Source organism: Dipodomys spectabilis, unplaced genomic scaffold (assembly GCF_019054845.1).
Source record: "Dipodomys spectabilis isolate Male_0828 unplaced genomic scaffold, ASM1905484v1 ptg000006l, whole genome shotgun sequence".
NCBI lineage: Eukaryota > Metazoa > Chordata > Mammalia > Rodentia > Heteromyidae > Dipodomys > Dipodomys spectabilis.
The window spans coordinates 8,094,943-8,120,123 of NW_024870683.1; the positions used below are offsets into that span (position 1 = coordinate 8,094,943).

The window sequence follows — 25,181 nt, forward strand, 5'->3', positions numbered from 1 at the left end:
TAAATGGTATAAAATATGCAAAAATTAGAACACAGTCTTATCTGAAGATAACAGTAAGACTTAGGGGGGAAAGGGGTGGGGTAAGTGGGAGAAAACGAAGGAGGGGGTAACACTGTTTAAAAAGAAATGTACTCATTACCTTACTTATATAACTGTAACACCTCTGTAGATCACCTTAACAATAAAATTTAAATTAAAAAAAGCAAGATTTTATTAGGAGACATTTATTTTACATTCCTGACTTCTCAACTCAATCTTCTCTCAAAATGGCCTATTTAAGTAGGTTGAATCATCTTTCTGCACTCCTGCAATACTTTTATTTATACAGTAAGAAATCTTGTACTGTGTGTTAGCATTACCAGGAACTGAACTCAGGGCTTCACACTTAGGCTCTCTGTCAAGGTGGAGTCAAGCTTCTAGCCTTCTACAATCGTGCCCAATGAGTCTTATAAATCACAAGTCCCAAGTAGCTAGCTAGAAAAACAGAAACCAGGGTCAGGTTTCATCTTTTCAATTTGCTACTTAAAAATCTAACTTTTCAGTAATATATAAATAAAAACTGGCACCCTGGGTTCTCTTAATAATTATCAAGCATATCCTCTCCTATTCACAATAACTTCCTCCACTTGTCTATAAAAGAACAAATAATATAGTTCAAAGTAGTTATATTCAAATTGTATAGTTAAGTCTGGAACAAGCGAGAAGCTCATTCCTTTAATCCTATTTGGGAGGCAGGGATGGAAGATCTTGGCTGGCCCGCCAGTGGTGGCATGCAAATCTTAACAGAGCTATAGAGGGAGCGCAACTGCTGGGCAGGAAGCATTCATTGCTTGCTCCCCTCAGTGACTCTAGAAAGCCCGATAGAAGGACCACAGCTAAGCATAAAGCAGAACTCTACCTCAAAAATAACCAGTGTAAGCCAGTGTTTGTGGCTCACACCTGTAATCCTAGCAACTCAAAAAGACTGAGATCTGAGGACAGAGATTCAAAGCCAGCCCAAGTAGAAAACTCCATGAGACACTTATCTTCAATTAGCCAGCAAGAAGCCAGAACTTGAAGCATGGCTCAAGTGGTAGACTGTTTGCCTTGATTAAAAAGGCAAGAAACAGCACAAAGCTGGTTTTAGGTGTGCCTAAAAGTGGAAGAATACTTGTCTAGAGAATGTGAGGGTTCAATTTCCACATTACTGCTACCAACAAAGAAAACAGGGACAAACCCTCAAGATAAAATAAAATATTTTTGTGTATATATGTGGTATAAGCTGTCCCCACTTCTTTGTTATAATCCTTCCCCAATCCCTTGTATGTGGCAAAGGAAAAAAATGTTATGATAGTATCTATTCTGGTTATTAAGTTAAATTGTATCTCAAAATGGGAGAGATTTTAAAAATAATAAAGATTCTGAATTAGTCGCCTTTACATTTATCAAGAAAGATAATATCCCTAGGTCCTTTCTTAATCAGAGAAAGCTCTTATAAGAGGAATTGGGCCATTCCTAAGAAGGTCTACAGTCAACCCTTCAAAAAAGATGCTGCACTGTTAGAAGACATATGAAGAGGACATATAGAAGGCACCCTCTGGGTACTGGAAGTTACAGTGGCAAGAAAATAGGGGAAAGTCCTACCATTAGGCAAACCACATTCTACCAACAACTAGTAGGCTTGGAAGAGAACTTCAAGTCCCGGAAGAAATCACAGTTCCAGCCAGAGTATACAGTAGTAACACAGATGTTTTCAGCAAAACTTTTCATTGATTCTCCCTCAGTTAAAAGTCTTGCTAGTGCTGGGAAGGTGGCTTAGTGGTAGAGTGCTTGCCTTGAATGCATGAGGCCCTGGATTCGATTTCTTAGCACCACATAAACAGAAAAAGCAGGAAGTGGCACTGTGGCACAAATGGTAGAGTGATAGCCTTCAGTTGAAGAGCTGAGGACAGCGCCCAGGCCCAGAGTTCAGGCCCCACAATCGACCAAAAAAAAAAAAAAGTCTTGCTAGGGGCTGGTAAGGTGGCTCAGTGGTAAAGCACTAGTCTTGAGCTGAAGAGCTGAGGTACAGCACCCAGGCCCAGAGTTCAGGCCCCATGACTGACCCCCCCAAAAAAAGTCTTGGGCTGGGAAGGTGGCTCAGTGGTAGCATGCATGAGGCCCTGGGTTCAATTCCTCAGCACCACATAAGCAAAAAGAAAAAAGCTGGAAGTGACGCTGTGGCTCAAGTGGTAGAGTGCTAGCCTTGAGATGAAGAGCTGAGGAACAGCACCCAGGCCCAGAGTTCAGACCCCCCAAAAAAACAAAAAACAAAACAAAACAAAAGTCTTGCTATATTATACCAGGATATCAATACATCAATAGTCATACCAGGATTCTTACTAAACAATAGAAAACAATGAGAATAAAATTTATTATACTACATTGAAGGAAAAGTTTTTAAAGAAGTTTAACTATGAAAGATATAAATTAAGCTGGGTGCTGGTGGCTTATACGTATAATCCTAACTACACAGGAGGCTGAGATCTGAGGATCACAGTCCAAAACCAGGTTGGCAGACAAATCTATAAGACTGTTATCTCCACTAACTAGCAAAAAGGTAGGTGTGGTATGGTTCATGTAATAAAGCACCAGTCTTGAGCTAAAAAGTCAAGCGAGATTCCAAGGCCTGGAGTTCAAGTCCACACAGGCACACACACAAATTAAAACTCTATAAATAAAGGTATTTTCATTTAAGTAGTATAGCAGTTTTAAAATCTCCATTTAGTAATGGCTAACTTCATCCCAGGAACTGGGACAGAGTAACTGTGACTAACTTAAAGCCACACAGAAAGAACAAAATATAATTTAAAACCAAGTCTACTGGGTACTAATGTTCACACTCAATTCACAAAGCCACCCTGTCACTTAAGGTACTTTAAAATAAATGTTTGCCTCTACACTGTGATTAGTCAACCCAACTATCAGCCACTCCACGGGGACTATTTACAAGTATTAAAAGTTAGTTAAAAATAATAAATTATGGTTAGAGACACGGCTAAAGTGGAACTGCACAGAGCCGACCTACAAAAACATGTTTCCTTATAAGTCTCCTTTTCACTGATTCTTTACCAATTAAAATTATTATTATACTATATCCAATTATTGACACAAATATATTTTTCTCCATCCTGGCAACTACTGAACATTTAAAAAAAAAAACAACCTAGTAAGAGATTCATTCTGTAATTCCTAGAGCTTCTCATTTTTAATATTTAATTCACCCAGCATAACTGGAGGGGAAAAAAACTTTCAAAGACTAATATATATAGAAACAGCTTTAATCTTTTAAGCACTAGAACTTTACTACTTTAGGACACTTTTAAGTGATTTTTCTAATTTGATAAATATAATCAACTATTTCATTTTTCTTATTGGAGTATTTATCACATGCTAAAAACAAGAAGATTTAAGAGACTGTCCAGAACTCGTTCCTTCTAACATTGCTTCTGACAGCTTTTCTTTCTTTATTCATCTCCTCTTCCCATAAAGATCAGATAAAAAGGGTTTGCAAGTACCTGGCTTCTTTGCTGGAATCAAAAAATATACTTTCAACAAAAGTTGCTCAAAGGTCCAAACCAGTTTTCTTGAAAATGGTATTAGTCACCAGGGAATTTTTTTTGGGGGGGAGGAGGGTTCACTGTTACTAACAACAAAAGGACTGATCAAAAGCAGTTATACCAAAATCAAATGTACAAAAGCAAAACAAAACACTAAATGAAGAGTCAGGTGCTTAGTGATGTCTCTAGCAAGTACTCCTCTACATTCAAGTCATGCCATCCGTAAATGAAGAAGTCAAATCCAAATGATTTTAAAAGCCAAGTATTTTCACTATTTCCAAGGCTGCAAGTGCTAAGTTTTTTTTCTTTTTTCGGTCATGGGGCTTGAACTCTGGGCCTGGGCACTGTCCCTCAGCTCCTCAGCTCAAGGCTAACTCTCTACCACTTGAGCCACAGTGCCACTTCTGGCTTTTTCTGTGTATGTGGTGCTGAGGAATCGAACCCAGGGACTCATGCACGTGAGGCAAGCACTCTACCACTGAGCCACCTTCTCAGCCCCACAATCATACTTTTTAATAAAATGCCTTGCAGTAATAAATCTGTCCACAAACTACACACACACACACACACACACACACACACACACACACGCACGCACGCACGCACGCACGCACGCACACGCACCCTAGCCATGCACTGGTGGCTTGTTCAGACCTGTAATTCTAGCTTCTCAGAAGGCTGAGATTGGAGGATCATGGTTTGAAGCCAGCCCAGGCAGGAAAGCCTGTGATACTCTTATCTCCAATTAACAACAACATAAACCAGAAGTAGTGCTGTGGGTCAAGTGTTAGATGACTAGACTTGAGCACAAAAACTCAAGGACAGTAGCCAAGTATTAAGCTCAAGACCCAGGACTGGCACACATACTATAACAACAACCACCCCACTCCACCTCCCAAAAAAAGAAAGAAAGAAAAAAAAGAAGGCTGGGATGTAGCTTAATGGCAAAGTGCTTATCTAGCAAGTGCAATGTACTGAGTTCAATCTCTAATATCAAAAAAGAAAAAAAAAAGAATAATAAGGAAGACAGGCAGGCAAGCAGGCAAGGCAGACAGACAGGCAAGGCATCTACTTTTTTACCTTTGGTAGTGCTGGGGGTTGAACTCAGAGCTTTATGCTCGCTGAGAGAGCCAGCACCTAGGCTCGGCATTAGTAGTCTTTAATCACAGTATACTTTCACAAACTGTAAAAGTTATCAAAAACTCGAAATGAAAGTACCTATGCTGTTCCCCGGGCAGCTGGTGGCTCACATTTGTAATCCTAGCTACTCAGGAGGCTCAGATCTGAGGATCATGGTTCACAGTAAATCCAGGTGGAAAGTCTATGATACTCTTATCTCCAATTAATCACAGAAAAAGCCAGAACTAGAGCTGTGGATCAAGTGGTAGAATGCTAGTCTTGAGCAAAAGGAGCTGAGGGACCGACAGCACCGAGGCCCAGAGTTCAAGCCCCAGGACCAGCAAAAATAAAAAGTACATATGCTGTTATGGAAGCATAAAATTAGGTAAATTACACACACACACACACGCACGCGCGCGCACGCACGCACACACACACACACACACACACACACACACACACACGACCTCATAAATATGTGTGTATACATATATACGAAACCTCATATATGTGAGATAAAATTTTTCTTAGAAGTATTAGAAAGGAAAATTATAAAGTCTCTATAAAGATTAAAGAATAAAGTTGGGGCTAGGAAGGTGGCTCAGTGGTAGAGCGCTTGCCTTGCATGCATGAGGCCCTTGGTTCGATTCCTCAACGCCACATAAGCAAAAAGGAAAAAGCCGGAAGTGATGCTGTGGCTCAAGTGGTAGAGTGCTAGCCTTGAGCTGAAGAGCTGAGGGATAGAGCCCAGGCCCAGAGTTCAGGCCCCCACGACCGGACCCGCCCTCCCGCCCCCCAAAAAAGAATGAAGTCAATAAGATGATGAACACACCCAAAGAAAACACATCAAATTTAACACAATGTCAAACTGTCATATAGCATATTCAGAACTACATTTGCTGAAATCATAATCTTCCAAACTAATCAAATAAGAGAACAGCCCACTTTTCCAGTTTATGCCGTGAATTTGTAACAAATTTGGTTCAGGAGACAGCTGAAAGTGTTGATCAGGAAAGTGGAACACATCTGATTCACTCACTTGAAAATCATCAATAAAAACTGAGCTAGCTACTACGGGCACCCCATTCTAGTTAAATGGTAAACCATCAATACTTAAGTGTGCAATGGCCCTTGCTACGATATCCTCATTTCCCATTCTGAGGATGAATCTAAACTTCAATGCTGCTTTGAGGAGGGTTGTATCACTGAGCCTAAGGTAAATATGTTTCTCCAGCTTTTGTATTTAGTAAACATGAGTTCAAAAGAATTTTATTACTGGAGTATGTAGTACTACATTGGATCAAGAGTATGTCACTGTTCAAAAAGAAATGAACTCATTACTTGACATGTAACTGTTACCCCTCTATACATCATTTGTACAATAAAATTTAAATTAAGGAGACTGAGCTCTGAGGATCATGGTTCAAAGCCAACCCAGGCAGGAAGGTCCATTAGACTTATCTCCAGTAAACCACCAGAAAAATCTCAAGTGGTGCTGTGGCTCAAGTGGTAGAGTGCTTGCCTTGAGCTGAAGAGCTCAGGGACAAGGGACAGTGCCCAGGCCCAGAGTTCAGGCCCCATGACTGACCACAATAAATAGAGGGGTGGGGGCAGAGCTTGGACTTGGGAGGTAACTCTGTGGTAGAACATTTGCCCTCTAAGAATGAGATCCTGAGAGTTCAATCCCCAGCACCTCTCTCCAACAAAAAACTCCAGAAGTGGCGCTGTAGCTCAAAGTGGTAGAGCGCTTGCCTTGAGCTGAAGAGCTGAGGGACAGCGCCCAGGCCCAGAGTTCAAGCCCCACGGCCGACCAAAAACAAAACAAACAAACAAACAAAAAAAACTCCACCTTTGATCAACTATGCTTTAAAAAACAAAATCAAAGTTGGACATGCTAATTCATGACTATAATCCCAGTACTCAGGACTTTGAGGCAGGATTATGAATTCAAGGCTAGTCTGTACTATATAAACTCTCTCTTAAACCAAAAAGAAAAAAGCAGGGCTGGGAAGGTGACTCAGTGGTAGAGAGCTTGCCTTGCATGCTTAAGGCCCTGGGTTCGATTCCTCAGCACCACATAAGCAAAAAGAAAAAAGCCGGAAGTGGCACTGTGGCTCAAGCGCTAGCCTTGAGCTGAAGAGCTGAGGGACAGCGCCCAGGCCCAGAGTTTAGGCCCACGACTGGACACCCCCCCCCCCAAAAAAAAGATAAAAGCAAAAACAAAAACAACCTCCCCCCCAAGAACCATCACTATTTGAAGCCAGCTAAGGGTAGGAAAGTCCATGAGATTCTTATCTCCTAAAAACTTCCAAAAAGCCAGAAGGGAAGCTGTGGCTCAAGTGGTAGAGTGCTGGTCTTGAGCAAAAACGCTTAAGGATAGTGCTTAATTACCAGTACCCAAGTGTATGTGCTCACACATAATTACAGATACAAAAAACATTAGATGTAAGTGGATGAGACAACACAAACATCATTTCCACTGTGTTAGATGAGGATCAGACTTTTTCTAAAAAAAAAAAAATAATAATAATGATAATGGTGTACTTTATTATGCCTGTATAATCAGTAACTTCCTCAGGATAACACAGAATTCTAACCTCTTACATTTGTGAAATATGGTAAGCTCAGTGAACATTACCAATATCTCCCAGTAACTTTTACCCATGATATATGCTTAAGATCCTACCTAAGCTGAGGGGTTTTGCACAGACGTTTGTGCTATATGGCAGCACATCTCCCTCCATAAACCTTGCAGCCCTCTGCCTATGCCAGATTTTTACAGGCCTTTCCAGACCTTCTTACAAAAAGAAATGTGTTGCTTGAGGGGAATTTTAATCTGGACCACAAAAGAGAAATCAAAACCTCAAATAAAAATCCTTAAAGTAGTAAATCTCTGTGGAGTAAATACAAATTTTAAGTTCCCATAGGAAGAGGGCATGACATGTCAATAGACATTATGAGGGAAAACCTATTCAAAGACTGCTACACCTCAAGATCAGTACTATCCAGATTTAGGATAATGATCTCTAAAATCCAGCTATTATTCCCATTCTTGAGTTAAGGCAAACTTAAATAGACTTGCATCTTTCTAGAAGTATCACAAAAGCAGGAGAAAATAGGCTCCCCCATTTCCTTTTCTCAGTTGAGTTTTATAAAATAACAATAAGGAGCTGGGAAGTGAGACATATGCAGCAAAGGAACATGAAAAGATCCAAAAGTTGAGAGAAAATGAGACTGTTCTCTGACCCTTCTTCTTCATCTGTTTACTCCCAATACCGTTGTCATTAACTTATTACAGAATTTAAACATTTGCCTTATCTCCTCCATACAATGTCATATTAGGTACTTAACATGTTAAACTAGGACATGTTAAACAAAACTAGACAAACTATATGGTGCAAATAAATACATCCACATACCATGCCACATACCATCAAGACTAATCAAGGACTACCTTTCTATTCTAGTAAGATGAATTACAAACAGTGGATCTTATCCCAACCAGAGACAACACAAGACAGAGAAACTAATGGAACAAATTAGAAATCTTTTTATTACCTAATCCTTTTAGAGACTTTCATTTTCATTCATACTTCTCTAGTAAAAAGTGAGCACAAACAGTAACAGCCTAATAATGTAACATAACTAAAAACCTTATTCAATGCTGTTGGAAAAGAGAAACAACGCATCCACACTATACATTATGATGGTCATAGATTCAGTTAAATCTGTTTACCCAAGGTTAGTGGATAAAATTATCAATCCAAAGACTAATACTTGTACATTTAGTTTAGATACAAGAACAGAATAAATATGTAAATTTTAACAAGTACAGGAACACAAATTACCTTTTGTAAAAAAAAAAAAAAAAAGTATCAGAGGTGAAGAGTCCACTTAAGTCTAATTCTTTTAAGTCCAATTCTTTCAGAAGAGGAGCTGAGGCCCACAAGACCAGTCTGTGGCAGTAGAGCAGTAAAGGCCTCCAATTCTCTTAGGAAAGTCTTACAGAAAATGATAGGAAACAACTTTAAAGTGGAACCCTCCTATAATGAACAGAATCACAGTTAGTTTTCAGGAGGTGAAATAAATTTAGTATATGAGCCAGGAGTAAGTGGAGAAATGGTTAAATTTTTCACCTTTTGATTTTGTGTTTAATCTTACTGCATCCATTATGATACCTATATTTGGTCTTGCATTGCTATTTCTACACAAGTTCTATTTCCTCCATTCGCGTTCTACCCGAAACAGAAACTATTTTGACCTCTACAAAAACTGTGAAAGGATTATTAAAAAAAAAAAAAACTTATGGCAAATGTGTTTACTACAATAGCATCTGCAATCAAGGCTAAATAGGACCCCGTAAACTTGGAATTTTAAGGTAACAAACGATCGTACATAAGCGTAAGAGCGTTGAGTACATTTAAAATTTCATGTTAAGTCCACTGCTTAAGCAATAAAAGCAATTCATACAAAGCATTTAACTTTCGCTTCTATTTATGAGAGAACTAGCATATTCAACTTTTACTAAATAGCATACATCAATTCTGCAATACAAAGAAACGCGCTGTCCCAACAATCTGCATGCACGAAACAAAAACTTTATTCTTTGGCCTTCAAAAAACTCTCGTTTCAAAAACCAACCTCTCATTCTTCAGCCCTCAAAAGAACTTCCATGCAACTGAGAACTAAACGCGGCTTGTCCACCAACCCGAGGGGGCAAAAGGTCGCGAGAAAGGACCCTTCCGAACGGGTTCTGCGTTCTCCGAGGTGACATCATTTCACCTGCGCCTCGGCTAAAAGGGAGGGAGGGAGAATACGGCCACTGGCCAGGAGGCAGCGGCCGGCGCTCCGGGTGACTGACTGCAGCCGCACCTCCTCGCTCCCACCGCGGGAACAAAGAGTGCCGGGCTGCCGGGCCAAGCCTCCTCCCGGCAGCCGGGTACGGCCTCGAAAGGCTCCCGCCCGCCCGCCGCTCGTCCCGCCCTCGCGCTGGGGCCAACCAACGGCCACAGCGGCCAGTACCTGCGAGGGGAGGCTCAGCCCTGCGGGGCTGCTCCCGCGCCTCCTCTCGGGGCCGCTGCCTCCTATTGTGACCGCTTGCCCAGCCAGTGGCCAGCTCGCCAGCTCCGCCGTCCCCGGGCCTCCTCACTCCCGGAACCTGGGCTCCGACTGAGGCGCTGTCACGGCGCTTCCTTCTTCCCGGCACCATCACACGGGCCGCTACAGGAATCGCCGGCTACACACAGAGCTAACAGATTCGGCTAACGCCTAGGAGGCCCCATCTTCTCAGCCCCGCGTCCCAACCGCCCCAGCCTCAACCTAGCCCAGCACCTCCGCACGAGGGGCCCCGCCCCGCCGCGCCGCGCCCCGCCCCACCCCGCCCGGGTGCTCGCGGACCCAGCCTTTCAGCGCGCCGGCGCACTACTCTGCGCTGCGCGCGCAGGCGGCTCCCCTGGCTACAAGGCCAGACAGTAGAGCGCGCGTTCCTCCCCCTCCCGGTTCTGTTCGCCCCGCCCCTCGCCCACACAAACCTAGCGAGCGCCGCGCTCCGGAAGCTAGAGCGCTCCGCCCCTTTCCCCTCGGCGCGCCGAGCCCCCTTTGTTTTCACCCAGCGGGGGCGGGGCTTCCCTCCACCAGGCGCGCAACTCGGAGCAACTCGCACTAGTTCCGGCAACAGAGCCCGTCGCGCAGCACTACTGCGCAACCCCGCCCGAATTAACCTCGGCCCGCCCCCAGCGCTAGCCACCGCAGCCTAGGAGCTTCTGAGTGGCTGGGCGGAGTTTCCCAATTTGTTTAACTCTCCTTAATGCTGCGGCTGCGACTCTACAACACAGCAGTCGTTTCGCTTCACTTTTCACCATGCATGTATTTATATGGCCCAAGAAGTAGGAATCTTTGTGCATACATGAGGATCTCACAGTGGAACAAGGAGGCTCCAACTCAAATTGTAGGACTCTGAAGCACCTTAACCGCCTGACAGTTACTCTACTACTGAGGAATGTGAAGTAAGATTGACGACTGCAACAGGGTTAGCTCCTGATCAAGAAAAACACTGAGTGGTACTGGTGTGAAGGAGTGCTAAGTAGTCAAGAGGACAGTATGGATAAGGTGGACTAGTTTTTATTTTTATGTGCCAGTCCTGGGGCTTGAATTCAGGGCCTGAGCTTTGTGTCCCTGGGCTTTTGTGCTCAAGGTTTGTGCTCTACCACTTGAGGCACAGCTCCACTTTTAGCTTTTTGCTGGTTAATTGGTGAAAAGAGTCTCAAATGGCAATCCTCACATCTCAGCGTCCTGAATAGGATTACAGGCGTGAGCCATGGGTACCTAGTAAGGTGGGCTTTTTCAGACAAATAGTAAAATCAGAGGATCATATTTTAAAGGTAGTAAGGCAAAATTAAATAAGGACCAGTCAGTTTTGTTTGTTGTTGTTGTTTTGGGGGGGAGGGTCGGTCGTGGGGCCCGAACTCTGGACCTGGGCGCTGTTCCTCAGCTCTTTAGCTCTAGGCTAGAGCTCTAACACTTGAGCTATAGAGCCACTTCTGGCTTTTTCTGCTTATGTGGTGCTGAGGAATTGAACCTAGAGCCTCATGCATGCAAGGCAAGCGCTCTACCACTGAGCTACCTTCCCAGCCCCTCAGTTCTACTTCTTAAAGCATTAGCTTAACCCTGGACTTCAGCTGTCTCACGTATACAAAATGGAGGAACAAAGCCAAAATGATGTTTCAAGATGCTCCCCCAACCTTTTACATTCTGCTAACACTATATAGTAATTATTTGCGTACATTATACCAGACTGAACATAAGGACTCTTGTGTTTCTAACTCTAATGCCCTAAACAAAATAGGGTGCCTAGCAATGACGAATCAAATTTCCAGCAATAATTCTTTTTTTTTTCTTTTTTCAGTCATGGGGCTTGAACTCAGCGCCTGGGCACCGTCCCTGAACTTCTTTTGCTCAAGGCTAGCACTCTGTCACTTGAGCCACAGTGCCACTTCCAGCTTTTTCTGTTTATGTGATACTGAGAAACTGAACCCAGAGCTTCATGCATGCTAGGCAGGCACTCTACTAGTATGCCACATTCCCACCCATCAATAATTCTAGAATAAAGAGAAGCTGCAATGAGATAACAGGCCCCTATTAATTTTTTCCCCTCACCCAGTCCCAATAATGGGGTTATATCCCCATCATGTAACCCTTTTATCTAGCTGGTTCTCCGAGTTCTCTGCCAGTCTTCCAAGGTGAATCCACCTTGTATTAAAGATCTTCCATTAGAATCTCATTTAAAAAGCAGCTTTATGGGGCTGGGAAGGTGGCTCAGTGGTAGAGTGTTTGCCTTGCATGCATGAGGCCCTGAGTTTGATTCCTCAGCACCACATAAACAAAAAAAAAAGTCAGAAGTGGTGCTTTGGCTCAAGTGGTAGAGCACTAGCCTTGAACTGAAGAGCGCCCAGGCCCTGTGTTCAGGCCCCACGACCGGACTCCCCCCCCAAAAAAAAAGCTGCTTTATACAATGCACACCACAGCTTTTCCTTCATATTATAAGCTGTATGATGGGAGGGACTACAAAAAATTAGTAAAGGGGGACTGGGAAGGTGGCTCAGTGGTAGAGCCCTTGCCTTGCATGCATGAGGCCTTGGGTTCGATTCCTCAGCACCACATAAGCAGAAAAAGAAAAAAGCCGGAAGTGGCACTGTGGCTCAAGTGGTAGAGTGCTAGCCTTGAGCTGAAGAGCTGAGGGACAGATCCCAGGCCCAGAGTTCAGGTCCCATGACTGGACCCCCAAAAAAAAAATTTAGTAAAGGTAGTTAACATTTTAGAGCCACTTAATTATATAAGGCATCTTCCTCAAGTGCTAGTCTAAGCAGATATATATATACATCATACACACACACACACACACACAAATATTTTAAGTGAATCTCTAAGCTTCTGCCAACTTTCAGCTAACCCTTTGTGAGGCAAACTCCTTTAGAACCTCTCAAATGGTTACTATCTTAGCTAAAAGACTTTGAGGTCTTAAACATCAAGATTAAACAATGTTGCCAAAATTCCAGGTGAAATACCTTGAAATTGTAATTGCTTCTCAAATTTCTTAATCAAAATTCTTAACCAAATTTCTTGGTATAAGACTCAAAGAGTGGACCCAAAGATTTTAAGGTGGATCACTCTAGTTTTGTTTTGTTTTTTTCACTCCCTAAGTTGGCTCACTTTTGACAAGCTAATGTGGCAGGTGAAAACTATATCAGAATAGTTGCTCAACAGTCCTGCTAAAATTGTATTTGTTGTCTGTTCACAAAGGTAGAAAGCCATGTTGAATAGCTATCTAATAAAACTCTCTGCAATAACAAGAATGTTAAATATCTGTACTATCCAAAAGAGAGAGCTGTAGCTAGTTTCATATGGCTATAGCACTTGGAATGTGGCTAGTAAAAAAAACTACTGAATTAAGAGTCAGTTTTACAAGCTAGAGGCTAGAGGACAATGGCTAGAGGACAATACAGCATTTAAAGTATTTGCTGTGATAAGAATTTTTTTTTTGAGAACTGCTTTTACTACCAGCCTTGAGAGACTATTCTTGTGAAAGTACTTAAGTCATTTAAGTACACTTCTAAATTGAAAATGTATCAAAACATTGTTTGCCAAACAGGAAAATGTTGATGAGTCTTCAAATAGACCTGACATTGATTCTCTGACGTTGTCTATCCTGATGTCCTACCATTCTAACAGAATTAAAAGCAGCCACCACAAACTTAATCTAAGCATCCACTGCTCTACAGAAATTTCATAGGATTTTAAAGTGATGACCAAGTAAGCAAAGTTATTCTGTCCTTCAATTCTAAATCTCACCTTCTTGTCTCCCTCCCACCCTCTGGTGGTAACAGTTTAAACTCAGGGCCTGCACTTGCTAGGCAGCTGCTTTTCTCACCTCAGGAAGTGCACTAGAAACTCTACCTCTCCCTTTTATACCATCATATTATTTTTTCTCTACTGGACCATTCCTAACAGAACATACTAATACACCATTAATTTTTCTGATCTTTAAATCTTTTAACTACACTAATGGTTTAGGGTTTGTGGGTTGTTTAAGCAGGACATCTTCCAGCATAGGGAATTGGCTCAGTGGCAGAGCACTAACCTAGCCTAGTTAGGTCCTGAGCATATAAGGGGAAAACAGGGAGGAAAAAGAAAGATTTGCTTGCACTTGGGGCATTAACTTTGTTATTTTCACTGGACTTAGTGTGTACGCAATACAGAGGTTGAAATAATAGGCTCAGGAGTTAAAAGCCAGCCAGGCCTACCTATGTGAAATTCTCCCTCAACATCAAAACAAAAAAAGTGAGATTCCCACCCCCCCTCAAAAAGACATTTTATACATCAAAAAGATGATTTCTTATTGGTCCTCTGTTAAAAACCTGTTTTCATATGGAGTTTAGCTAGGCACAGGTAGCTCACATCTGTAATATCTATTCAGGAGGGTAAGATCTGAGAACAGAATTTAAAGTCATCTTGTGCAGGAAAGTCTTTGAGACTCTTATTTCCAGTTAATCACCAAAAACCTGTAAGTGGAGCTGTGGCTCAAGTGGTAGAGCGCCAGTCTTGAGCAAAGAAGCTAAGGGACAGCTGAGTTCAAACCCCAGTACTGGAACAAAAAAGGGGAAGGGGCATGTTAATTGGGACTAGATTGTATCTAGAGATGAAAAAAGGAATGTTATCTTTAATGTAGAATCTTTCAGTCAATGAGAAAGATGTATCCTTCTATTTATTCAAGTCTCATTTTTTTCAATGCTTCACAGAATTCCAGTCATTTTTCATATTTTAGTTATAGATGTATTCTAGATTTTTGCATAATTATAATTCCAATAGTTTATTTTAATGCTTTAAGATTTTATACATAATCCAGAAAAAATTCTATATATTTGGTAGAAAATAATAACTGTACACTTATGAAAGCGGTTATCTTTTCATAACCCAAATCAAATAGAAAACTTTCAAGACTGAAGAGGTTTTTACAGGGACTTTCCATAAGTCAATAGAGTTCTCTTCTGTTTCTAATTTACTACAAGTTTAACAAAACTTTGTTTCACTTAACAAAAATTGATTAATAAAAATTTTCTCCATCTAATCATATAACTTTACTGTTAATGCGTAAATCAGATTGTTTTTGGGATGTTAAACCAATTTTACAATCCTAGTCCATTCTGATCTTACTATATATTGCTCTTTTAATGGATTTGGTTTGCTTTTGTTTAGTAGTAATTTTCCATTTTTAATCGTCTCTGTCAAGTGTTATTACAAGATTTTCTTTTCTTTTTTTTTTGGGTCCAGTCGTGGGGCCTGACCTCTGGGCCTGGGTGCTGTCCCTCAGCTCTTCAGCTCAAGGCTAGCGCTCTACCACTTGAGCCATAGCGCCACTTCCGGCTTTTTTCTTTTTGCTTATGTGGTGCTGGGGAATTGAACCTAGGGCCTCAGGCATGCAAGGCAAGTGCTCTACCACTGAGCCACCTTCCCAGCCCAAGATTTTCTTTTTGTATTTATAAATTTATTTAGCTGGGTCAGGAATAAACATCAGGTGTCATGCATGCAGGCAAGCATTCAAACACTGAGTTCACTCACAGATTCTAAATTCATCTTTTTTTTGTAAATTATTTTAAAATTGTTATTATAAAGGTTATTTACAGAGGATTAACAGTTATATAGTCAGGTAAAGAGTACACTTCTGCCAGTCACTGGTGGCTCACGCCTGTAATCCTAGCTACTCAGGAGGCTGAGGTTCAAAACCAGGCTAGGCCGGAAAGTCTGTGAGACTTATCTCCAATAAACCACCAGAAAACTGGAAGTGGTGCTGTGGATCAAGTGGTAGAGCGCTCATCTTGAGCTGAAGAGCTGAGGGACAGTACCCAGGCCCAGAGTTCAAGTCCCACACCACCACCACCACCACCACCAACAACAACAACAAAAAGAGTATATTTCTTTTTGGACAGAGTCACCCTTTTATTATGCTCTAGCCCAGTACAAAGATTTTTTTTTTTTTTAGCCTCGGGAGTGTCTCTCTCTCTTTCTCTCTATTTTATAGAAGTGTGTTTAACTATAAGACTGTCAGTGTTCTTTAAGTGATTGAGTGAATTCATTGAATTGTACTTGGAATTAAATTTATGTATATCCAATCAGACTATGTGTCTTTTACTTCTAACTAAGGAAAAACAACTACAACCTTACAATTTATAAAAGAAGGGTCTCATTATTTTAGAAAACTACCTCCAAATTCTGTGAATTTGGGAGCTATTGCTTCTGTTAATACCTTTTCAAGCCTGTTGCATAAAAATAATTATAAAAAGCAGGGCGCCGGTGGCTCTTGCCTGTAATCCTAGCTACTCAGGAGGCTGAGATCTGAGGATCACAGTTCAAAGCCAGCCCGGGCAGGAAAGGGCAGGAAAGTCCGTGAGACTCTTATCTCTGATAAAGCACTAGAAAACTAGAAGTGGTGCTGTGGTTCAAGTGGTAGAGTGCTCTCCTTGAGCTGAAGAGCTGAGGGATAGCACCCAAGCCCTGAGTTCAAGCCCCATAACCGACCAAAAAAAAAAAAAAAAAAAAAGATAAACAAGGTTTGCATGTGTTACTTAGTATCCTGCCAAATAGTAAATATGAATTTACTTTTTCAGCAATCTGACTTTTCTAGACATCAGGATTTATCAAAACACCGAAAAGCCAACACTATAGGGCTACATAGACCACCTTCCTTATCCCTTTACATACTTCTATCACATCTTATAGCATTAAATGTTTGTTTTCTGTGTTGAACTGTTAAGCTCCTGAGGGCAGTTTATATTTCTGCTTTGTCTTTTACTGATGCCCACTGGAAGACATCCTAATGGAAAGAGGGCCGTCTTGAAAGATAATTAGATGCAGGTAAGCTAGAAGCTAGGGATTTCTTAGATGGCAGAGGCCTGGAAGATGGATTTTCTAAACCAGACTGGGGAAAAAAGCCTCCATAAACCAGGAAAAAAGCTGAGCTAGCTGGGCACTGGTATGTCATGCCTATAATAGCTACTCAGGAGGCTGAGATCTGAAGAGTAAAGTTCAAAGCCAGCCCAGGCAGGAAAATTTGTGCATGGGACTCGTCTCCAACTAATCACCAAAAAGTTGGAAGTAATACTTTGCTCAAGTGATAGAGTACTAGCATTGAACAAAAAAGCTCAGAGATAATGTCCAGGCTCTGAGTTCAAGACCTAGCACTGGCACAAAAAAAGTTGCACTGGGCCGGGCGCTGGTGGCTCACACCTGTAATCCTAGCTACTCAGGAGGCTGAGATCTGAGGATCGCGGTTCAAAGCCAGCCCGGGCAGGAGAGACCGTGAGACTCCTATCTCCAATAAACCGCCAGAAACCGGAAGTGACGCTGTAGCTCAAGTGGTAGAGCGCTCGCCTTGAGCTGAAGAGTTGAGGGACAGCGCCCAGGCCCAGAGTTCAAGCCCCACGACTGACAAAAAAAAAAAAAAAAAGTTGCACTGGAGGCATGGCTCAAGTAACAGAGTACTCATCAAGCAAGCTGAGCCAAGATCATGCCAAGTACCAGAGAGGAAAAGAAGAAGTGGGGTGGGGGAGGGGGGGGCAGGGAGGAAGGAGAGAAAAGAGGGAAGGAGAGGTGGAGAGGTAGGGAAGTGGAGAGGGGTGAGAGATATCAGAACTGAGAGCATAGCTTAAGTAGTAGAGCACCTACCTAGCAAGAGTAAGACCTTGATATTTCAAAAACATTTTTTCAAAAATCACTTATCCAAGCCTGACATGGTGACATATGTAGAGATATAGAGGGGATCGTGATTTAAGGCCAGCTTGGACCACATAGCAAGACCCTGTGTTAAAATACCAAGACACAAACACATACAAAATATTTGCTCAGTACATGTTGGGTAGGTAAGGGCCTTCATGCTGAAAATCCCCAACCTCTACTTGTGAGAATCCAGCTCTCCACTGGAATACAATTGTTTATGCCAACATACCCACTGTCAAATGTCCTAATTATAACCTACTCCAACAACCTCAACCTCCATTCCTAAATTATTGGCCTTTCCTGTATGGTCTAATTTCCTGTGTGTTCTAAAGTAGCTTTGCAATTTAGTATTTATCTGATATTTGCCAAATAGACAGTAAACTTCCTAAAGTCAAGGACTAAGTCTCACTGAATTTGCCACGAGATCGTAAGAATTACATACCATGTGGGCTGGGGACATAGGTCAAATGGTACAGTACCTACCTAGTAAGCACAAAGCCCCACGTTTAAACTGAAGTGAGGAGTAGATGGGGGAGGGGAGTAGGAAGGGGGGGAGGAAGAGAAGAAAAGAGCTGCATGTTCAATAAATAACCCAACTAATAATATGTAAATATTTCACAGTAGTGAATTCTATTTCAATCTCAAAAAAAAAAAAAGAAATGGAACAGAAAAACAGGAAAGTGGACTGTATAGCAGAAAAGGCAAAAATAACATTCACTTTTCCATTAAAGCTTGTTCTTTTCTCCCCACTACATTTTCTTTCTTCCAACAAACAAGCTAAAAGAACCTAATACTATGAAACTGTACTGCAGGTAAAATGTAATGACCTGAGCAGTGTAAGTTATTCAGTATCTACAAGGAGAACAAGACAATCTATTGCAAAACAATCAACATGAGCAGTTTCACCCAGAAGTGAAAGTTAAACCTAAGAGTAAAAAAGCTGCCAGCTGTAGCTACCCAAGACCAGAAGGGGGCAGCAAAGATCCACCCAAATCCAAGTCCACTGAAAGTTTTAATACATAAATAAGTTATCAATTGGACTTTGGGGCAGGCAAGTCAAGAGATGACTGCTTCCATAGTGCAGGTGAGACTACAGGTATAGAATAACAACTGGGATAAAGGAGAGAAAGCTCCCAGGACAATGAGATGTTTAAGGAGTAAAACCAAATCCAGGGTGAAAAAGCCTTCAGGGAAGTAGCTCAAAGAGAAAGAAAGAATAAACCTCTGTGTGTCTTGGGTAAGCAGACAAAAGCAGAAAAAAAAGACAGATACCATACCAGAAGTACAGAACAAATGATACATATAAAGTCCATTAACAAACCAGAAGGGAAAAGCCAAGGGTGCAAATAAAACATGAATTGCACATCACAGTATAGTTAATCCTTGAAAACAGTGGTATGGACAGAAACTGACCCTGAAGCAATAAGGTCTTTGTATGTTCTGCTTTTCTTTATATATAACATTTAAAGTAGAGCTCTTATTCTATTCTGGGGAACAGAACATCTTAGAAGCAATCGCTGTAATAACTCTTACTGTGATGTTACTCTTCAGCTTAATTTCAGGGAATAACATTTGTTTCTACAGTTTTTACCAAACACAATGGATAACCAAAGACAAAAAAAAAAAAGTTAACCACATACAGATCTAGGTTACTGTTTTCAACAAACCTATTACTTAATTGTATGAACCATCTTTTATTCTTAAAATACTGTCTTGCATTTAAGTAATTTTCACTGCTCTGCTATTACAAAGATGTCATGAATATTCTTTAACATATGTGTAATTTGGCATGCATTGAAATATCCATGAAACTAAACATAGCAAAATTGCTGGTTCAAAGGGTATGTGATTTCTTTTCTTTTCTTTCTTTGCTAGATGGTGTTCTGGCTTAATGTCTTTAATCCAAATATGGCAGATGAAGATAGGGAGGATGGTAGTTTGAACCCATCCTAGGCAAAAAGTTAGCAAGACTCCACTTCAACCAATAGCTGGCTAGGTTTTATGGCACATTCCTGTCATGCTAGTTATTCAGGAAACAATATAGGAGGATCATGGTTTAGGCATAACCCAATCCCAAAATGGGTTGAGAGCATGGCTTGAGTGGAAGAACTTCTGCCTAGCAATCTGGAGCCCAGAGTTCAACCCCCAGTACCACAAAAAACAAAACACCACAAATATTCAGATATTTCAAAATTGTCTCATAAAAGTCTGAACTTTTTGTCTCCAGCCAAGAGTAAATGAAAATAGTTACCTCTGGTGTGGAAAACATCCATCTTTATTTGAAGGACTCTCCTCAGAAAGAAAAGATAACCCTAGAGATACAGAAGCAAGACAAATACTAGGGCAAGAGAAACCGTGAAGCTGACCTGTCAGTATACTCTGGGCAACCATGTTTCATTATCCCATTTTCAGTAGTTCTTTTTTTTTTTTTTATTTTGTCGGTCATGGGGCCTGAACTCTGGGCCTGGGCCGCTGTCCCTCAGCTCTTCAGCTCAAGGCTAGTGCTCTCTACCACTTGAGCCACAGCACCACTTCCAGCCTTTTCTGCTTATGTGGTGCTGAGGAGTAAACCCAGGGCTTCATGCATGCAAGCCAAGCACTCTACCACTGAGCCACCTTCCCAGCCCCTTCAGTTCTTTTATAATGCCTCTTAATTCCCTGAGAGCTCGCTGATTCATTAAATGCAATAACCTAGGAACTAGGTCCAAAACATAACACCAAAGACTCAAGAGACCAGTAAGAAGAGTAACAGCTAATGAAAGATGATGACCAACAGGACTTGGGTCATAAAATTAGCTAGGAAAGCAAGCCTCAGGAACACACACCGAGGCAGTGCTTCCGTTAAGAAGATCAAGGGCTAAAATCATTAAGAAATGAGCATTGAAGGCTGGGAATGTGGCTTAGTGGTAGAGTGTTTGGTTACCATGTATGAAGCCCTGGGTTCAATTTCTCACAAAAGTAGAAAAGGCTAGAAATGGCATTGGCTCAAGTAGTAGAGTGCTAACCCAGGAACAATGTCTAGGCCCTGAGTTCAAGCCCCAGGCTTGAAGTAGAAAAGAAAAAAAGAGCATTGAAGGAAAATGTAACCTGAAAACATTGAAATGAATTATATTTGCTTCAAGAAAATAAAAGATGGTGTAAATACTAATTAAGAAACAAAAGTATATACAATTAGCTCTTCATTTGGAGGAGACAATGAAAAAGAAGTAACTGAAAAAGTGAATGAGGATATCTTAAAATATCTGAGTTGGCAGGACACAAGTGCTCATGCCTTTAATCCTAGCTACTCAGGAGGCTGAGATCTGAAGATTGAGGTTCCAAACCAGCCCAACCAGGAAGGTCCATGCGATTCTTATCTCCAATTTACCATCGAAAAGATAGATGTGGAGGCATGGCTCAAGTAGTAGAGTCAGTTTTGAGCAAAAATGATTAATGATAGCATCCAGGCTCTGAGTTTAAGACTTAGTATCCACGTGCACAAACATGTACACACCCACAGCCACAATCAGAGATGCAAGAAAACATTAGATATTATCTTAGTGGATCAGACAACACAAACACCTTGCTATTTCCACTGTGTAAAATGAGGAACAGACTTTCTCTAGAGAATCCTGGTACACATCATATGCCTGCATAATTAATAACTTCCTCAAGATGACACAGAGTTCTAACATCCTACATTTGTGAAGTATGATTAGCTCAGTGAAAACCAGCCATACCTCTCAGTAGCTTTCATCCATGATACATGTTTAAGATCTTACCTAACCTGAGCGGTTTCACAGACATTTATGCCATATGGCAGCACATCTCCCCCCATAAACCTTGTAGTCCCCTCCCTATTGTATGTGTCTTTCTAGACTTTCTCACAACAGAAGGAAATATATTGCATGAGGGGCATTCTAATCTGCACCACAAAGAGAAATCAAATAAAAATCCTTAAAGTACTAAATCTCTTTGTGGAGCAAAGATAAAATTTAAGTTCCTATAGGAAGCCTATATTCCCCTTGCTGGGTGTACCTGTTATAACAATATTTTCCAAAAAAAAAAAAAAAGTAAAATAAACTTAGAAGGTAACAATACGCTTAAGATATTTCTAGCAAACAATGTAAGTGAAAAATCTATGTAAAAATAGCATTGTCACATGATATTATATGGAAATAAATTCAAGGTAGACCAGAAAGAAAATCTAGGTACATATCTGAATAGAAACAGATTTCCTAACCATAAAAGCAATGTGAAACATTTCAAAGGAATACACGAATAAATTACATCCCTCAAATGATTTTAAATTTCCTTCAATGAAAAAATATCATTAAAAATTAAGAGCCAAGTGGAAAATTCTTTGCAACGTCTTTGCCAGGTGCTGGTGACCCATGCCTGTAATCCTAGCTACTCTGAGATCTGAAGAATGAGGTTCAAAGCCAGACTGGGCAGGAAAAGTCCTTGAGACTCTTATGTCCAATTAACCACCAGAGAACTGGAAGTGGAGCTGTGGATCAAAGTGGTAGAGCGCCAGCCTTGCATAAAGAGCTCAGGGACAGTATCCTGAATTAAAGCTCCATAAATAACAATAACAAAACAAAACAAAAGATAGGCCATGAGGGATTTCCCAAGAAGAAAATGTGCAAAAAGACACAAGAAAGAACAGGGGGGTTGGCAAGGTGGCTCAGTGGTAGAGTGCTAGCCTTGCATGTATGAGGCCCTGAGTTTGATTACTCAGCACCACATGAGCAGAAAAAGCTGGAAGGGTGCTATGGCTCAAGTGTTAGAGCACTAGCCTTGAGCTGAAGAGCTAAGGGACAGCACCCAGGCCCAGAGTTCAGGCCCCACAACAAACAGAAAGAAAGAAAGAAAGAAAGAAAGAAAGAAAGAAAGAAAGAAAGAAAGAAAGAAAGAAAGAAAGAAGAAGGAAGGAAGGAAGGAAGGAAGGAAGGAAGGAAGGAAGGAAGGAAGGAAGGAAGGAAGGAAGGAAGGAAGGAAGGAAGGAAGGAAGGAAGGAAGAAAGGAAGAAAGGAAGGAAAGAAAGAAAAGAGGGAGGGAGGGAGGAAGGGAGGGAGGGAAGGAAGGAAGGGAGGAAGGAGGGGGGGAGGGAGGGAGGGAGGGGAGGGGAGGGAGGGAGGGAGGGAGGGAGGGGAGGGGAGGGAAGGGAAGGGAGGGAAGGGAAGGGAAGGGAAGAAGGAAGGAAGGACACAACAAAAACTCAAATCAACAACAAAAACTCAATACAAATGACTAATAAACAACTGAAAAGTTAGAAAAATCTCAAAAAATATTAAAAGACACCATTTCTTAGTAACCATGGTAATATTCAATAGTATCAAAGTAAAACAAGGCTCTTATAACATAGATAGAAGCAAAAATAGATGCATATGAGTGTGCAAAATACAGATATAAAAGCCAGGTGCTGGTGGCTCATACCTGTAATCCTAGCTACTCAGGAGGCTGAGATCTGAGGATCACGGTTCAAAGCCAGCCCGGGCAAGAAAGGCTGGGAGACTCTAATCTCCAATAAACCACCAGAAAACTGGAAGTGGCGCTGTAGTTCAAGTGGTAGAGCGCTTGCCTTGAGCTGAAGAGCTGAGGGACAGCTCCCAAGCCCAGAGTTCAAGCCCCTCAATGGACAAAAAAATATAGAGATATGAAAGGATACAAAGACTGTTCAAATCCATATTAAAATATGAACTGAATTATATCGAAATACAGTGCAACTGTAAATATGGGGCATAAGGAACTTGAATGAAAGCTATTGATCAATTGATCGGGTGAGTAGAGGAAGAAAAAGCAATGGAGATCGCTATTCTCAGCAAACAATATACATTTGAAATACTATAGTGAAACTCTTTGATCTAATATACAATAAAAAAATGAAAGACAAGAAGGTAAAACAGGCTGTAATGGGAGGATATTAGTGAGATAGGAGGAAGTGGTTAATAAAGCCAGTGAATGAAAGAATGTAGTAGAAATAGTTTTTTTGAGTGCATGAAAACATAACAATGAGGGCTGGGATGTAGCTCAGTGGCAAAGTACTTGCATAGCAAATCCAAGGTCCTGGGTTCAATCCCCAGTACCAAAAAAGAAAAGACAGAGAGGAATACAGTTAAAAAAAACCATACTAAAAACTGTTACTTGAATACACTCTGAAATAAAAACAACAGAAAATAGAATAATGAAACCTGCTGAAATTGTATTAAAAGGGGAGAAGGAAAGCCCAGGTGCTGGAACTATTCAGGGCCAGCCTCAGCACCTGTTGTGAGCAAAATTGGTGAGGGAGAATTTGAATCTGTGAGTTCAAATCCCCTAACCAGCATACATACAAAAATAAATTTAAAAAATTAAAAAGGGGAGAAAATGATAGAATGGGGGAGGTTGATCAGTATTGTTTACATTTACAGAAATGTCACAATAAAACCCATAAAACCCCCTTTGTAAACTAATGTATGCTAATAATTTTTGCAAGTCCATATCCTTAGACTAGTAATTTACTAAGATAATTATTAGTATTTATTTAATTACTTAAGTAATTACTATGTGGGCTCAAGAAGAATCTCTCAGTTCTGTGTCCCCAAGATTGTGTGTCATAGAATCCTCAAATCAGAACAATATGAATGAAACAAACTAGAAATAAACCTTCAGAAATATGATCAAGTGATTTCCACAAGGCTGTCAAGATCATTCAATGAAGAAAGTACAGTGTTTTCCAACATCTTATAGATGGTTCACATGTATGAGAATGATATTGGATGTTTTCTTTATAAAACATACAAAAAATAATTAAAAATAGGTTAAAGACATAGGCTGTGTTAAAACATTTAGAAGGAAAAAAAAAAGCAACAACAGAGAAAAGGCATTATGTCTTTGCAGATGTCACTGATTTCTTGGATATGACACCAAAAAAAAACAAAGGTAACAAATGAATGAGCAAATTGATTACATCAAAATTAAACATTTCTATGCAAAGTAAACAATAAATAAAATGAAAGGGTAATCTACAGAATAGGAGTGGACATATGTGAGTCATGTTAAATAAGGGATTATTTTCCAGAATACATAAAAGACTGCCTATAAAACAGCAACAACAGCCGGGCGCAGGTGGCTAATGCCTGTAATCCTAGCTACTCAGGAGGCTGAGATCTGAGGATCACGGTACAAAGCCAGCCTAAGCAGGAAAGGCTGTCAGACCCTTATCTCCAATTAACCAACACCAGAAAACCAACGAGAAGTGGTGCTGTGGCTCAAAATGGCAGAGTGCTAGCCTTGAGCTGAAGAGTTGAGGGATAGAGCTCAGGCCCAGAGTTCAAGTCCCACAACTGACAAAATAAAAACAGCAAAAACAACAACAAAAGACAAAAATGACAAAACTCCAAAGAAGATAGCATACACACAAACATTAATCATTAGGAAAATGTAACAAACTCAATGAAATAATCACTCCACACATTTAGGATGGCTACCATCAAAACCAAAAACATTATGAAATGGCAACTCCTCTGTACAATACCTTAATAACAATGAAATTATATTTAAAACAAAAATAGAGAAAGCCAGGTGCTACAAAGGATGTGAAGAAATTGAAGTACTTTTGTGCTGTTGGAAATGGAAGATGATACTGATACTGTGAAAAAATGGTATAGCAGTGCTCAAAAATAAAACAGGCTCGATACTGGTACCAGACAGCAATAACCCTAGCTACTTAGGAGGCTAAGATCTGAGAACTGA

At 40.9% G+C, this 25,181-nt stretch overlaps 1 protein-coding gene across 7 annotated transcripts in view; it reads right to left on the reverse strand.

The window, feature by feature from the left end:
* Positions 1 to 25,181, reverse strand: part of Rnf38 (ring finger protein 38) — a 117,608-nt gene that overhangs the window by 47,248 nt on the left and 45,179 nt on the right. For 2 of the 7 annotated variants that reach the window (XM_042695719.1, XM_042695694.1), the window contains exon 1: positions 9,720 to 9,830. The exons of 4 other annotated variants lie outside the window; for them this stretch is intronic. The gene's annotated coding sequence lies outside the window, so the exon portion shown is untranslated. Of the gene's footprint in view, positions 1 to 9,719; positions 9,831 to 10,228; positions 10,306 to 25,181 lie in introns of those variants that run through there. One more of the 7 variants, XM_042695686.1, reaches the window with a different exon arrangement.